The sequence below is a fragment of the Tachyglossus aculeatus genome, chromosome 1 (genome assembly GCF_015852505.1).
Source record: "Tachyglossus aculeatus isolate mTacAcu1 chromosome 1, mTacAcu1.pri, whole genome shotgun sequence".
Taxonomy (NCBI): domain Eukaryota; kingdom Metazoa; phylum Chordata; class Mammalia; order Monotremata; family Tachyglossidae; genus Tachyglossus; species Tachyglossus aculeatus.
This window is the reverse complement of record NC_052066.1, coordinates 165,411,603-165,428,051: the sequence shown is the minus strand read 5'-3', so window position 1 is coordinate 165,428,051 and position 16,449 is coordinate 165,411,603. Positions and strand designations below refer to the sequence as shown.

At 48.9% G+C, this 16,449-nt stretch overlaps 1 long non-coding RNA gene across 1 annotated transcript; it reads left to right on the top strand.

Moving 5' to 3' along the window:
* Positions 1-7,848: 7,848 nt before the first annotated feature.
* LOC119933214 lies at positions 7,849-12,478 on the top strand. Its single transcript, XR_005452534.1, has 4 exons — positions 7,849-8,100; positions 11,404-11,589; positions 12,114-12,178; positions 12,375-12,478. It is a non-coding gene; the product is annotated as an uncharacterized LOC119933214 (long non-coding RNA).
* The last annotated feature ends 3,971 nt before the right edge of the window (positions 12,479-16,449 follow it).

Genomic DNA, 16,449 nt, shown 5'->3' with positions numbered 1-16,449 from the left:
GATTCCACCTGAGGCCTTCGAGGCCCTTGAAAAGACAGGTGGTGAGAAGCAGAGATTTGCTTCATGCACGAAACTCGGCTTTGATTTCTCTACCGAAGGTCTTCAGGGCCTGAAAAGAGGCTATCAGAGGTGAGGACAGAGAAGTATGCTTCCTCCAGAAATATCTCCTGTTCATGACTCCGCCTGAGGCCTTCAAGGCCTTTGAAAAGAGAATGAATAGAGAATGCTGATGGTGAAAAGGCAAAGTAGCTTCATGCAAACCCCCCCCGCCCCCCCCGCTTTGATTTCTCTACCTCAGGTCTTTCAGGGCCTGAAAAAGAGACTACAGGAGGTGAGAAAGGAGAAGTATGCTTCATGCAGAAACATCTCCTGTTTATGACACCACTTGAGGCCTTCAAGGTCTTTTAATAAAGAATATTTGAGGTGGAAACAGGAGAAATTTGCTTCATGAACACAGTCTACCGCTTTTGTATCTCTCCCTAAGGTCTTCAAGACTGGGAAAGAGAATGTTTGTGATGCATAGGGAGTTTTCCCGTTGCAGTCTCCTGCTATTGCTTCTCTACCTAAGGTCTTCAAGGCCTTCCAAGAGAGTAACTACTTCCAGGGGAAAAAAGGAGAAATTTACTTCGTGCAGATAGATTTCCTGCACATTACTCTCCACCTCAAGCCTTCAAGGCCTTTGAATTGAGAATGAATAGAGAATATCTGAGGTGCAAAATATCTGGCATTTGCTTCATGCAAACCATCTCCAGCTCTTCCTTCTCTGTCTGAGGTCTTCAAGGCCTCCAGAGAGAGTATTTGAGGTGAAAAAGGAGGAAGTTGCTTCATGCAGACAATCTCCAGCTTTGCCTTCTTGATCTCAGGTACTCGGGGCCATAAAAGAGAACATTTGCAGTGAAAATGGAGAAATTGGCTTCCTAAATACAACCCCCAGCTTTGATTTCTCGAAGGTCTTCCAGGCCTCTAAAGAAAGCACTTGGGGCTTTAGAGGAGACAGTTGCCTCATGCTAAAGCTTCTCTTTCTTTCATTTGTCCACCCAAGGTCTTCAAGACCTGCCAAGAGAATATTTGAGGTGAAAAAGAATGGGTTTTCTTCTTGCAAACCATCTCCTTCTTCCATTTCTCCACCTAAGGGCTGGCAAAGGCAGTCTCTGGAGTTAGAAAAGCAGAGATTTGCTTCATGCCAACCACTCTCCTCCTGATCTGCCTAAGGTCTTCACGACCTGAAGAGAAACTACATTACCTGGAAAAGGAGACGTCTGCTTCATGCAGAAATAACTCCTGTGTGTTAGTCGATTTCAGGTCTGCGTGGCCTTTTAACGAAGAATGAAGAGAGACTATTCCATTTGAGAAAGGAGAGTGTTGCTTCAGCAACACTATCTACTGCTTTGATTTCTTTCCCCTAAGGTCTTCAAGGCCAGAGAAGGGAATATTTGGGTTGAAAGTTGCTTTGAAAGAGAAAGTTGCTTCATCTGGATGACATCCTTTTTGTTATGCCACCTTCCGCCTTTAAGGCATTTTAATTGAGAATGAATAGAGGCTAGCCCATGTACAAGAGAAAGAATTTGCTTCATGGAAAAAAAAAGAAATATCCCACTTCTTTCCCTACATTTTTCGAGGCCTGGAAAGAGAATCCATGTGAGCTGGCAAAGGAGAAGTTTGGCTTCATGCAAAAATATTACTGTTTGTACCTCCTCCTAATTCCTTCAAGGCCTTTCATTGAGCATTTAGAAAGATTCACCAAGGTGGAAAAGGAGAAATGTACTTCTGGCGAACTATCTCCTGCTTGAATTTCTCTACCTAAGGTCTTCAAGACCTGAAAAGAGACTCTATGAGCTTGAAAAAGGAGAAATTTGCTTCATGAGGAAAGTCACCCGATCATTTTTCTACCTCAGGGTCTTCAAGGCCTGAAGAAAAAATGGGTGAGCTGGGAAAGGACAACCGTGCTTTGTACAGACCTTATTCCTCCACAGGCCTCCAAGGCCTTGTCATTTAGACGGAGTTTGAGGTGAACAAGGGGAAGTTTGCTTCCTGCAATCAACCTTCTGGTTTTATTACTCCACCGCAGGTCTTCAGGGCCTGAAAAGAGAATGTCTGAGGTGGAGAGAGACAAATTTGCTTTGCGCAAAAACTCTCCCATCAGCGTGTCTCCATAAGGCCTTCAGGGGCTTTTGAAGAGAAGGTATATGAGGTGGAAAAGGAGAAATTTTCTTCGTCTACATTATGTTCTCCTGAACATACGTCTCCCTGCAGCCTCCAAGGCTTTTTGATTGAGAATGAATAAGGAATACTTGAGATGGGAAAGGAGAAATATGCTTCATGCCCCAAGTCTCCTGCTTTAATTTCTCTCCCTGGGGTCTTCAAGGCCTCAAAAGAGAAGCTATGAGATGAAAAGGGAGGGATTTGCTTCATGCAAAGTATCTCCAGCCCTTCTGTTTCTCCACCTCAGGCCTTGGAGGCCTTGTAATTGAGGGTGGATCCAGGTCATTTGAAGTAGAAAAGGAGAAGTTTCCATTGAGCAGAAAATGTCCAACTTTCCTTTCACTACCGCAGGTCTTCAAGGCCTGAAAAGAGAATATTTGAGCTAGAAAAGGAGAAATTTGCTTCATGCAAAAATGATCCCATTAATTTGCCTACCTAAGGTCTTCAAGACCTGAAGACAAAATATGTGAGCTGGAAAAGGAGAGATTTCCTTCCTGCCGAAAAGCCCCTGCTTTTCTCAACCTGAGGTCTTTAAGGCCTGTAAATTGAAGATATGAGGGAGAAGCGGAGAAATTTGCTCCGGCACTACTCTAGAAAGGGACCTCTTCCTCCACAGTATGTTCACCTCTAGAAGAACAGAGGATGAAGGTAAATCAGATGCTCGTCGGGTTTGGAGGAAATTCCGGCTGTTGGTTAAGAGGAACCTGTTCTGGACCCAGGGCTCAGTCTCGAGCCTCGGGTCCAGGATCGCGGAGGGCGATAGGAGACAATTTGAGGTGGAGGAGGAGGGATTGTGTATCGTGCTCGATCCTTGGAAAGCTCAGCTTCATGTGTAACAGCCTCTCTCCTCTGACGATCTCCTACCTGGGTCTTCACGGCCAAGGGGCGGATAGGGAGAAAGTAGCTTCATGCAATAATCTCCCGTTGGCTCCATCAGCTCCCCGCCCTGGCTACTCTGGACTTTGTGTTGGTTGGTGGGGAGGGAGGGCAACCCCAGAGAACCTCTGCAGGGGCAAATGGGAGTTGCTCTTCTCACAGAATCTCATGAAAGATATGGTCCAGCTGTCTAAGAAATCCCCAGTTGGTCTTTATGGCTGCACCTCTGGACCAAGAGATTATCCTCCTAGACAATCTGGGCTTTTTCTCTTGTGAGCCTTCTGGTTATCGGAGAGAGTAGAGCTGCTCCAGTTCAACCATGTGGGCTCGTTTTCCGTGCAAATCGATTGTCTGGTTTTACAAGGGAAATCCTTTTCCCAACCAATTCTACAGTGTTATGTCAGGATTACCGTTTCAAAACCCATCTGAGGACAACCGAAAGAACTCCTTGTCCTTCTCTAAATCCTGGGTGCCCAACTCAATGGTCAATGGAATGTTATTTTTCACTCATTCAGTTGATATAAAACAACTAAAAGATTGATGCAGTCCACCCCACTGGCATTTCAAAATAGCTAAATAGCAATGATAGCTAAATAAAATGAAATAAAATCAAAATAAATGTAAAAAGCAACTAGGTGTTGTACAGTGAAATACAATAAAATAGTTTAAAATCGAAGTTAATAGTAAAATCACTAACATATAAAATCACTGACATATAAATACATATGCAGCACTCATTCCATTGAACATAGACGTCTGGGATTTCTTTGGCTAAAAAAACAAAACCGTGCCTTGGAAGACCAAAAATGGCGAGGCTGATCTCTTTGTTCTTTCTAACGGGATTAGATGATGGGCTTTGTGAACACAAACTGACTATAACGCTGTAGACGCCCTCCCCCCCAAAAAAAATGAAAGTTCAAGGGAAAACTCAGTCCCATTTCCAAGCAATTTGACTTGATTGACTTTGATTCAAAATGTCTGTCATATGGAGCATTTTGCCTTCAAGGTTTTGCATCTGTACAGATTTGGGGGGCTGCTACTCGGGGCTGGAACTTGCCTGTCTGTGGTAGGCACTGGTAGGAGCAGTGGTAAGTGTGGGCCTGGAGGTCTAAATGTACCAATTCCCATGAAGGGGGGGTTTGGGGAAGGGGTTGGTTGAGGGGAGGGAGGATTCAAGGGATATCTTCAGGGTGGCCTTGGGACCTGGCAAAGTGTTGCCTTGATGAATGTCAGTGCATTTACACCTGCCTTAACTTTTCCCCTTCCAAATCTGCTGGTAAGGTTTTTGTTCCCCACATTCAGCAAGGAGAGAATCAGTGTTCCCAGATCCAGGGGACAAGGTGAAGTGAAGCTGCGTCCGGCAGGTCAAGATGGAGAATTCAAGTGTGGTGAATGGTGTCTGCCGTCGGAGTCACGGCCTCTGTCCCTGCGGCCCCTTATTGCAGCTGGGAGGTGGGGGGCGGGGGAAGCAGGGGCAGCTCGGTGAGTGGGGACCAGGGAAGGAGGGAGGTGAGGGACCAGGCCTGCGGAGTTGGGACGGAGGGTCTAAGCCCATGGCGGCACTGCCACCAGGTGCCCCCTGATCCTCGCTGGGAAGCCCGCGGCAGGGGGGACGGTAGCAGTGCGGGGCAGGGAGCGGCAGGGAGGAGGGTGTTGCTGGGGACCCCTTCTCCCACTTTTCCCCTCTTCTCTTCCTCTCCCTTTTCTCCAGCCACTTCCATTTCTCCTCCTTTCCTTTCTTCCCTAAAATAAAAGTCAAAAATGTTGCTTCCACAGCACCCCAACATTCGAGGACCACAGCCCTTCAGTCCCGGCAGCTGTACCTTCCTCCTGGACTCTCCGCAGCCTGAGAGAAGCCATCCAGAAGCCATCCTGACTCCACCCCAACCCCCGCCAACCCAACGACCCAGGCCTCAGGAGGGCAACCATCCTGAAGCCCTCCTGACTCCACCCCAACCCCTCCCAACCCGAAGACCCAAAGCTCAGGAGGCAAACCATCCTCAAGCCCTCCTGACTCTACCTGGGTCTTCAGGTCTTCAGGGACTGAAAAGAGAATGTTTGAGGTGGAGATAGACAAATTTGCTCTACGCAAAAACTCTCCCGTTAGCGTGTCTCCAGAAGGCCTTCAGGGGCTTTTGAAGAGAAGATATATGACATGGAAAAGGAGAAATTTTCTTCGTCTACATTATGTTCTCCTGAACATACGTCTCCCTGCAGCCTCCAAGGCTTTTTGATTGACAACGAATAAGGAATACTTGAGGTGGGAAAGGAGAAATGTGCTTCATGCCCCAAGTCTCCTGCTTTAATTTCTCTCCCTGGGGTCTTCAAGGCCTCAAAAGAGAAGCTATGAGATGAAAAGGGAGGCATTTGCTTCATGCAAACTGTCTCCAGCCCTTCTGTTTCTCCACCTCAGGCCTTGGAGGCCTTGTAATTGAGGGTGGATCCAGATCATTTGAAGTAGAAAAGGAGAAGTTTCCATCAAGCAGAAAATCTCCAGCTTTCCTTTCACTACCGCAGGTCTTCAAGGCCTGAAAAGAGAATATTTGAGCTAGAAAAGGAGAAATTTGCTTCATGCAAAAATGATCCCATTAATTTTCCTACCTAAGGTCTTCAAGACCAGAAGACAAAATAAGTGAGCTAGAAGAGGAGAGATTTACTTCCTGCTGAAAAGCCCCTGCTTTTCTCAACCTGAGGTCTTTAAGGCCTGTAAATTGATGATTTGAGGTAGGAAAGGAGAAATTTGCTCCGGCACTACTCCAGAAAGGGCCCTCTTCCTCCACAGTATGTTCACCTCTAGAAGAACAGAGAACGAAGGTAAATCAGATGCTGGTCGGGTTTGGAAAAAATTCCGGCTGTTGGTTAAGAGGAACCTGTTCTGGACCCAGGGCTCTGTCTCGAGCCTCGGGTCCAGGATCGCGGAGGACGATAGGAGACAATTTGAGGTGGAGGAGGAGGGACTGTGCATCCAGCCCGATCCTTGAAAAGCTCAGCTTCATGTGGAACAGCCTGTCTCCTCCGACGATCTCCTGCCTTGGGTCTTCACGGCCCAGGGGCGGGTAGGGAGAAAGTAGCTTCATGCAACAATCTCCCGTTGGCTCCATCAGCTTCCCGCCCTGGCTACTCTGGACTTTGTGGTGGGTGGGGGGGAGGGAGGACAACCCCAGAGAACCTCTGCAGGGGCATTTGGGAGGTGCTCTTCTCACAGAATCTCCTGAAAGATATGGTCCAGCTGTCTACGAAATCCCCAGTTGGTCTTTATGGCTGCACCTCTGGACCAAGAGATTATCCTCCTAGACAATCTGGGCTTTTTCTCTTGTGAGCCTTCTGGTTATCGGAGAGGGTAGAGCTGCTCCAGTTCAACCGTGTGGGCTCGTTTTCCGTGCAAATCGATTGTCTGGTTTTACAAGGGAAATACTTTTCCCAACCAATTCTACAGTGTTATGTCAGGATTACCATTTCAAAGTCCGTCTGAGGAGAGCACAACCGAGAGAACTCCTTGTCCTTCTCTAAATCCTGGGTGCCCAACTCAATGGTCAATGGAATGTTATTTTTCACTCATTCAGTTGATATAAAACAACTAAAAGATTGATGCAGTCCACCCCACTGGCATTTCAAAATAGCTAAATAGCAATAAAATAGCTAAATAAAATGAAATAAAATCAAAATAAATGTAAAAAGCAACTAGGTGTTGTACAGTGAAATACAATAAAATAGTTTAAAATCGAAGTTAATAGTAAAATCACTAACATATAAAATCACTGACATATAAATACATATGCAGCACTCATTCCATTGAACATAGACGTCTGGGATTTCTTTGGCTAAAAAAACAAAACCGTGCCTTGGAAGACCAAAAATGGCGAGGCTGATCTCTCTGTTCTTTCTAATGGGATTAGATGATGGGCTTTGTGAACACAAACTGACTATAACGCTGTAGATGCCCCCCCCCCCCCAAAAAAAAAATGAAAGTTCAAGGGAAAACTCAGTCCCATTTCCAAGCAATTTGACTTGATTGACTTTGATTAAGAATGTCTGTCATATGGAGCATTTTGCCTTCAAGGTTTTGCATCTGTACAGATTTGGGGGGCTGCTACTTGGGGCTGGAACTTGCCTGTCTGTGGTAGGCACTGGTAGGAGCAGTGGTAAGTGTGGGCCTGGAGGTCTAAATGTACCAATTCCCATGAAGCGGGGGTTTGGGGAAGGGGTTGGTTGAGGGGAGGGAGGATTCAAGGGATATCCTCAGGGTGGCCCTGGGACCTGGCAAAGTGTTGCCTTGATGAATGTCAGTGCATTTACACCTGCCTTAGCTTTTCCCCTTCCAAATCTGCTGGTAAGGTTTTTGTTCCCCACATTCAGCAAGGAGAGAATCAGTGTTCCCAGATCCAGGGGACAAGGTGAAGTGAAGCTGCGTCCGGCAGGTCAAGATGGAGAATTCAAGTGTGGTGAATGGTGTCTGCCGTCGGAGTCACGGCCTCTGTCCCTGCAGCCCCTTATTGCAGCTGGGAGGTGGGGGGCGGGGGACAGCAGGGGCAGCTCGGTGAGTGGGGACCAGGGAAGGAGGGAGGTGAGGGACCAGGCCTGCGGAGGTGGGACGGAGGGTCTAAGCCCATGGCGGCACTGCCACCAGGTGCCCCCTGATCCTCGGTGGGAAGTCCGCTGCAGGGGGGACGGTGGCAGTGCGGGGGAGGGAGCGGCAGGGAGGAGGGTGTTGCCGGGGACCCCTTCTCTCACTTTTCCCCTCTTTGCCTCCTCTCTTTCTTCTCCAGCCACTTCCATTTCTCCTCCTTCCCCTTCTTCCCTAAAATAAAGTCAAAAATGTTGCTTCCACAGCACCCCAACATTCGAGGACCACAGCCCTTCAGTCCCGGCAGCTGTACCTTCCTCCTGGACTCTCCGCAACCTGAGGGAAGCCATCCAGAAGCCATCTTGACTCCACCCCAACCTCTGCCAACCCAACGACCCGGGACTCAGGAGGGCAACCATCCTGAAGCCCTCCGGACTCCACCTCTGAGCCATCCAATGGTAGGACAGTTCTGTGAAGCGAATGGGAGGGTGATCTATGGCACTAGATGGTGATGGTATTATTGGTTCAGCGCTTACTAGGTGCCAGGTACTGTACTAAGGGCTGGGGCGGATACAAGGCATTCGAGTTGGACCCAGTCCCTGTCCCATGTGGGGCTCGTCCGAGATATGAACCCGGGACCTCTCATGCCTCAGGCGAGACTCGTACCCCTTGACGGACGAGCTGGCAGTATGCCCCCTTTTCTTCACCAGTTAGGTTTTGGGCGCATTTTGTTTTCTTTGCCAGATGAGATCTGCTCTCTGGGTACCGCAGATGAGCAAGACTTGCTGCTGCTGCTGCTACTCCCCCCCCTCCCCCCCACTCCCCGGTGCTTCTCGAGTGTTGCTCCTGGGCCTAGACCAGCCTACTTTACCAGGGCAAAAACTGTAATTGCTCTTTACTAATCAAGCCTTATCTCTCTCCTTTCAAGCATCCCCACTGGTATTCTTAGCACCATTCCAAATGTAGGGACCTGTAGAATAGCCGCAGAAAATTAAATCCTTCCTTCCTCATATTGTGGAAACAGTCTTTGCACCTTTTTGTCTACTATTGAGCCTATGAAAGTTATGTGACTCCTGTACGACAGTAAAACATTTCAGATAGGCAGTGTTTTTCATTGTGTTTTTAATGAAGAGAAAGAATTATCAGGCTCCACCCCGAGGATTTCAGAAACCAGGCTTACAGGAAAACATTAAAAGAAGAGTATTCTGATATTCCAATGAAACATCAGAATGATCATTGGCTCCTACTGGCCATTCACCCGGTGAATGCTTGCTATTCTTCCAGAGAGCTTTCCAGGGCTTTATGGAGATTGAGCTCTCAGTCAGTTGTAAGGAACCCCGACGGTGAGACTGCAACTCTGAGGATCTCTATTTTAGGGAGAGACCGCTGCACGTTTTATCCCGTTAAAAACAGAGTCGGACATCTCATCTGGTCCCGTGACCTGTGGGGGACTTGGCTCCACCACCACTTGTTAAACATGGGAAGGGGACTTCTTCCTGATGGCCGGCTGGGAGACAATAATGCCCGACATCAACCTATCCACTGACTCCATCACTCCCCCCGATTTAACAATAGTCACCATTAGAATTGGGGTAGCAGTTAGGCGCTCGCTACGTTCCCGGCACCCTTCTAAGCGCTTGGGTTGCTATGCGAGGCTAGACGTCCAAACACTTTAGTAATGTGCTTTTAAAGCACAAAGCCAGTTGTGCCCGAGGTGACACTGAAGGGAAAGGAATAGGGGAAAGGAGACTTTTGTCCAGGGCAGAAAAAAACCATGTCTTTTTAAAATTTTCTTTTTTTTTAAGTCTGATGATTGGTTTGATGAAAGTATTCATTACAAAAATCTCCTGCAACTGTTCTTGGTGGAATCCTAACGAAGAGAGTTCAGCATTGGACAAACGTTAGCGAGTTTTAGGGGTTCCTTGGATATCTAAAGGCAGAATGAATCGGGTTTAAGGTAGGAAGGTAGGTAGGTGTCTTTTTCCCCCAATCGGGGTACTCTGTGGGGAAGGGGTAGCGCGGAAGGACAGCTTTGGCTCCACCCACAGGGTCACCGACCTGACCTCCTGGTGACTCCTGGGGTCACTCGGGCACCCACCTGACTTCCCGGTGACTCCTGGGGCCACTCGGGCACCAGCCTCATCTGTCGGGTCATTGGGTCACTGGGCCCCTGACTAGCCCTCGGCCGAGAGGTTTCAGTGTGGGGCGAATGGAGCTGCCAGAAGTAGGCAGGAGCGGAGGGCACGGGGGGGGGGGGGGGGGGGAGGAGGGCGGATAGGGGCTCTGTCGCTGAGGGGAGTCGGAAGGAAAGCCAGGTAACTGAGGCCCAGAGAAGTTATGTCTTTTTCCAAGGACACACAGCAGCCAAGGGACGGTCGAGCAAGGGATTCGAACCCGCGCCCGCGGACTCCCAAGCCCGTGCTCCTGCCGCCAAACCACGCTGCTTCTGTCCAGGCTCCAAATTACGTCTCTCGCAGGAGAAAAGCCCACGCCGTTGGGAAAACCTGAGGAGTTGGTTTCCCATTTAATGTACTGGTTTTTTTTTTTTCTCTTTCCCTTGCTGGGAGTGAGTGGGTGAAAAAGGCGGGCTTCTAGAAGCAGATGGCCTCCAGGCGGAGCCCCAGAGCGAGCCCGCCTTGGCTCCTCCCCCGCGACCTCCCTCTCTCCGGCGGGCGGAGTTTTTCTGTGTGGAGCAGGCAGAGCTGAAAGGTGCCGGGGGGCCTCTAGTGAGGCCGCAGGCGAGGAGCGGGGCGGGAAAGCCGCTGGCTCCCTCAAAGACCGTCTGAGGGGCGACGGCAGGTTCAGGAAGAAGGACGGAGTGAGGGGGTGGCGGGGAGAGAAATGGTAAAAAAAAAAATCACCTCAGATAGCCCACATCAGCCGATGGGCACCCAAAGACACCGTGGGAGAATAACATTCTCAGAAAAGACAAAATGACTCGGCTGCCCGACCAGATCTGAGGAAAAAATTGACGTAGAAACAGAAAGCGAGTCCCGTTTTCGCGGGAGGGCTGACCCTCCGTCCTGACCGTCTCTGACTGAGATGACGCCCGGCGGGGTGGCCTTTGTTTCCCCAAACCGTTCCTTCCAAATGGTCCCTCCGACTCCTCAGTTGGGTCACTGGGAGAGTGCTCTCCTGAAGGGATTTATTTCCGAGGGAGCGGGCCGGAGGAGAGGAGAGGAGAGAGTGAGGGCCCAAGTCAGGCTGTGGGCCCCCGGCTCTGTGGGAGAAGCCCAAGAAAGAAGGAATTGCCCCAACTCCTGGCCTGTGAGAAAGTTTACCTCCCCTACTAACCAGATCCTCCTTGGAAAAGCCCCTCTGAATTTCGTCGCACTCCAGGAATGGCAAATCTCACTTGGTGAAACTGAACTTTAGTGTCATTTCCCTGCCTTCACGTCTACTTTGTCTTATTCAGGGACACCCCGTCGTTTCATTCATCCACTCCTTCCCTCGTATTACTTGCGTGCTTACTGTGTGTCGAGCCCTGTATTGAGCGCTTGGGGGAGGACGGTATAAGGACAGACAGACACTTTCCCTGCTTATAGCCTAGGCATGCGCTTCACTTTCTGCTGACTCCTGGCATTGGGCTCCCGATGTCCCTGGGAGTGTTTGATCCAGATAAAGCGAGGGAGAGAGACCGAGACCGAGACAAAGTAAATGCCGTAGACGTCTTGCAGCAATCCGAATGAATGGTGGCTTTGGAAAAGGACTCCCTGCAGTCCCCTAGGAAAGCCCTGTTGTCGCTTTGTGTTCCAACCCAGGTTTGTCCTCGCTGCCCAAGTTGGAAGTGCCCGCTTCACCCGCAGCTCCAGGAGATGAGGAGAAGAAGCCCCGGAGCAGGCAGGAGAAGCCTTTAATGTCCTGACCCCCAGCCCCGCGCCAACGGAACCGGAGCCAAAACCCAGCCGGCCAGGAAGATCAGGGTGGCAGCAGTGAGGAGCCAAACGGTAGGAGCAATTCTTCGTTTTGGAGGAAAACGATTCTAGCCCGGCCCTCAGGGGAACGGGAGGCATGTTAGCGGTGGGAGGGATTGTCCGTCTCCTTGGGGATTTGGGAAATTGGATTGGCTCGTCCAACTTGGAGACTAGGTGTAGCATAGTGAAATACAATAAAATAGTTTAAAATCAAAGTTAATAGTCAAATCACTACCATATAAAATCACTGACGTACAACACTCATTCCATTGAACGTAGATGTCTGGGATTCCTTTGGATTTTAAAAAACAATACCGTGCCTTGGAAGACCAAAAACGGCTAGGCTGGTCTCTCTGCCCTTTCTAACGGGATTAGATGATTGGCTTTGTGAATGCAAACTGACTATAACACTGTAGACTCCCCCCCCCCAAAAAAAAAAGAACTTCAAGGAAAAATACAGTCCCATTTCCAAGCAATTTTACTTAATTGACTTTAACTTTGTTGAAGAATGTCTGTCAGGTGGAGCATTTTACCTTCAGGGTTTTGCATCTGTACAGATTTGGGGGGCTGCTACTCGGGGCTGGATCTTGCCTGTCTGTGGTAGGCGCTGGTAGGAGCAGAGGTAAGTGTGGGCCAGGAGGTCAAAATGAACCAATTCCCATTAAGGGGAGGTGGAGTGGTTGGGGGAAGGGGTTGAGATGAGGGAGGGTTCAAGGGATATCCTCAGGGTGGCCCTGGGACCTGGCAAAGTGTTGCCCTAATGAATGTCAGTGCATTTACACCTGCCTCAGCTTTTCCCCTTCCAAATCTGCTGGTAGGGTTTTTGTTCCCCACATCCAGCAAGGAGAGATTCAGTGCTTCCAGATCCAGGGGACAAAGATGAAGTGAAGGTGCGGCCGGCGGACCAAGATGGAGAATTCAAGTGACACGATGGTGTCTGCCGTCAGAGACGCGGCCTCTGTCCCTGCGGCCCCTTATTGTAGCTCGGGGGTGGGGGGCGGGGGAAGCAGGGGCATCCTGGTGAGTGGGGACCAGGGGAGTTGGGAGGTGAGGGACCAGGCCCGCGGAGGTGGGACGGAGGGTCTAAGCCCACGGCGGCACTGCCACCAGGTGCCCCCTCATCCTCGGTGGGAAGCCGGCGTCAGGGGGGACGGTGGCAGTGCGGGGGAGGGAGCGGCAAGGAGGAAGGTGTTGCCGGGGACCCCTTCTCTCACTTTTCCCCTCTTTGCCTCCCCTCCTTTTTCTCCAGCACTTCCATTTCTCCTCCTTCCCTTTCTTCCCTAAAATAAAAATCAAAAATGTTGCTTCTCCACAGTACCCCAACATGCGAGGACCACAGCCCTTCGGTCATGACAGCTCTACCTTCCTCCTGGACTCTCCGCAGCCTGAGCGAAGCCATCCAGAAGCCATTCTGACTCCACCCCAACCCCCGACAACCCGACAACCCAGGCCTCAGGAGCGCAACCATCCTGAAGCCCTCCTGATTCCACCCCAACCCCTCCCAACCCAAAGACCCAAAGCTCAGGAGGCAAACCATCTTGAATCCCTCCTGACTGCACCCCAGATCTACACATCCCGATGCCTCAAGTCTCAGGAGGGAAACCATATTGAATCCCTCCTGACACCACCACAACCCCACACAACCCGAGGACCGACCCTTAGCTTCAGGAGGGAAACCATCCTGAAGCCCTCCTGACTTTACCACACCCCCACACAACCTGAAGACCCAAGCTTTTTCGATACGTCCCAGAGGGTTTCAGCCCAGAGAGCTGCACCTATGAGGATGAAGGCGAGGGAGAAGCGACCGGGGACACCCTGAGAGAAGACCGGAGTTGGTCTGTCCACCGGGGCCAGGGAAAAAAAAAGAAATATAAGTATCTAACCCTGTACAAACCAAAACAGACTTGGAAACATTTACCAGTTGTTATCAAGTGATGCGAACTCTGACAAATCTCTCTGCCATTTTTATACTCAACAAGACCAAGTATTTGGACTTTTCCTCACAGAATCTTTCCCCAATCCATTTTCAGGAGAAAGAACTCTGGTTAGGATGTGGCTTTTACGCCTTAAAATTCGGTCAGGGGAGAGAGAGAGGATGTTCGGGGAGCCTTCAATTAGGAAGAAATCCTAAGGAAAATTGAAAAGAGATTGAAAAAGTAGTAGGGTTAGGATATTTACAAGTAGATTAGAATCCTGAACCTTTCTGTAAATTTCCAAGGGAAATTTACCTCCCATCGCCTTAAAAAGAATGAATGAAATGTCTTGAGACGAGGCTCCCTGATCTGAGGACAGTTCACTCTCCTGACTAGTGGGATTGGGTTCATATTCCATGTGAGGTTTGGATGAGTTGAAGGAGAGAGAAAAGAAAATTAAAATTCTTGCACATCCTCTAACGGTGGGATTCGGAATGAGATCTGGAAAAGAATTTGCGCTGTACCTTATGATAAGAACGGAACAGTCTGTGCTCCAACCCCAGGTTGATATTTTTCAGAGGCGTCACCTGCCTTCCTTCTGGGAGCGCCCCATCCAGCCAGCATCCACCCAGGCAGAACTGCAGCCTCTGGCAGCGACCGAGGTAGGAAACAAGGAGGGAAGGGTTTGGTGTGTGTGGGGGGCAGAGGGGTGACGGACGGAAGAGTGAGCTACCGAGCTATTTCTGATTCTTCTACCACAGGACTGCCGTCTGAATTCAAAATCTCTGGTTGGCTGGTTTCTCCAAGGATATTAGAAGAATGAAGGCTGCAGTAAGAGAAGACCTTCGCTCCGGATCATGCGGCAAGAGATGGATAAAGGGAAAACTCTTTTAGGCTCTGAACTGATCCCCAGGGCTGTGTCCTAGGTCTTTAAGGCCAGGCAGATTGAGGCGGGCGAGGGAGGGGAAAAAAATCGTTTTTGTATTCAGGCAATCTCCTGCTTTTAGTTATGTACCCTAAGTCTTCACGAACTGAGAAGATACTATGGGGTTAAAAAAGGAGAATTTTACTTTATGCAAAAGCTCTCCTGCGTATTTGTCTACCTAAGGCCTTAAAGGCCTTCAAGGAATAAGACACGAGGAGGAAAAGGAGAGATCTGCTCTATGCCGAGGCGTCTCCTGTGCATCAGTCCACCTGGTGTCTCCGAAGCCTTTCACTGGAGAACGGCTAGAGAGTCGTTGAGGTGCCAGGGAGACAGTGACTTCATGCCAAAAATTCTCCAAGATTGCGTTTCCCTACCGAAGGTCTTCAAGGCCTTCGAAAGGATGTGTGAGGTGCAAAGGGAGAAATTTGCGTCATGCAACCCATCTCCAGGTTAGATTTCTCTGTTGAAGCTCTTCAAGGCCACAAAGGAGAATACTGAGGTGAAAAAGAGGAAATTTGCCTTATACCAAAAGGTAAATGAAGAAATAAATAAATAAATCATCCAGCTGGAATTTTTTCTCCCTAAAGTCTTCAAGGCCTGAAAAGACGATCTGTGGGGTTAGAAAAAAAGGAGAATTTTGCTTCATGCAAGCACTCTCCGGCTTCTTTGCCCAGCTAAGGTCTTCAAGGCCTCAAAAGAGCATATTTGAGGGGCTTCACGTCAACCGCCTCCAGCTTGCATTTTTCTATCTGAGGTCTTCCAGTTCTGAAAAGAAAATATTTGATGTGCAAAAGGAGCAATTGGCTTCCCATAAACCAACTCCAGTTTCTGTTTCTCTGAGGTCTTCAAGACCTGAAAAGAGAATATCTGAGGTTCAAAGGGAGAAATCGGCTCTATACAAACAGTCTCCTGCGTTCTTTCTCTGACTAAGGTCTTCAAGGCCTAAAAAGAGTGTCCGTGGTATTGGAAAAGGAGAATTTTCTTCCTGCAAACATGGTCCTGCTTTTCGGTCCACCCAAGGTCTTCAAGGCCATCAGAGAGAAAATGGGAGATGAAAAAGGATGACTTGGCTTCATGCAAACAATTCTGGTTCTTATGCCTCTATACCAGGTCTTCAAGGCCTTGAAAGGGACTATTTTAGGGGAACAAAGGGAGAAATTTCCTTCATGCAGATACACTTCCTGTGCATGGGTCCACCTCAGGCCTTCAGGACCTTTGAATTGAGAATGAGTAGAGACTATTTGAAGTGTAAGAGGAGAAATGTGCTTCCCGCAAACAAACCATCTCCAGCTTTTGTTTCTCTTCCTAAGGTCTTCGAGGGCAGAAAAGAGAATATTTGAGGTGCTAAAGGAGAAATTGGCTTCATGCCAGTGATCTCCTACTTTACTTCTCTACCTAAGGTCTTCAAGGCCTCAGAGAGACCATTGGAGGTGAAAATTGAGAAATATATTCATGGTTTATGCGAATCCATCTCCTACTTCTGTTTCCCTCCCTAAGGTCTTCAGGGCCTGAAAAGAGAATATTCGAGGTTGATGGAGAAATTTGCTTCACTTAAGCCACCTTCCACTTCCCTTTCTCTACCTACGGTCTTCAAGACCTAAAAAGAGTCTCTCTGTGTCCAAAAAGGACACGTTTTCTTCACGCAAGCCATCTCCTGCTTTTGTTTCTCTACCTAAGGGCCGGAAAGAGCAATGAATGTATGGGGTTCGCAATGTGCCTCCTACTAAAACCTCACCTCATCAGTTTTCTCCCTAAGGTCTTCAAGACATGAAGAGAACATAGTTGAACTGGAAAAGGAGAAATCTGCTTCATGCAGAAGCATCTCCTGTTCATGACTCCATTTGAGGCATTCACGGCCTTTTGAAAGACAACGAAGAGAGAATATTGGTGGTGAAAAGGAGAAATTTGCTTCATGCAAAAAACTCCGCTTTGATTTCTCTTCCTGAGGTCTTCAGGGCCTGAAAGGAGACGATTTGAAGTGAGAACAGAGAAGTTTGCTTCATGCAGAAACATCTGTTCATGATTCCACCTGAGGCCTTTGAGGCCCTTGAAAAG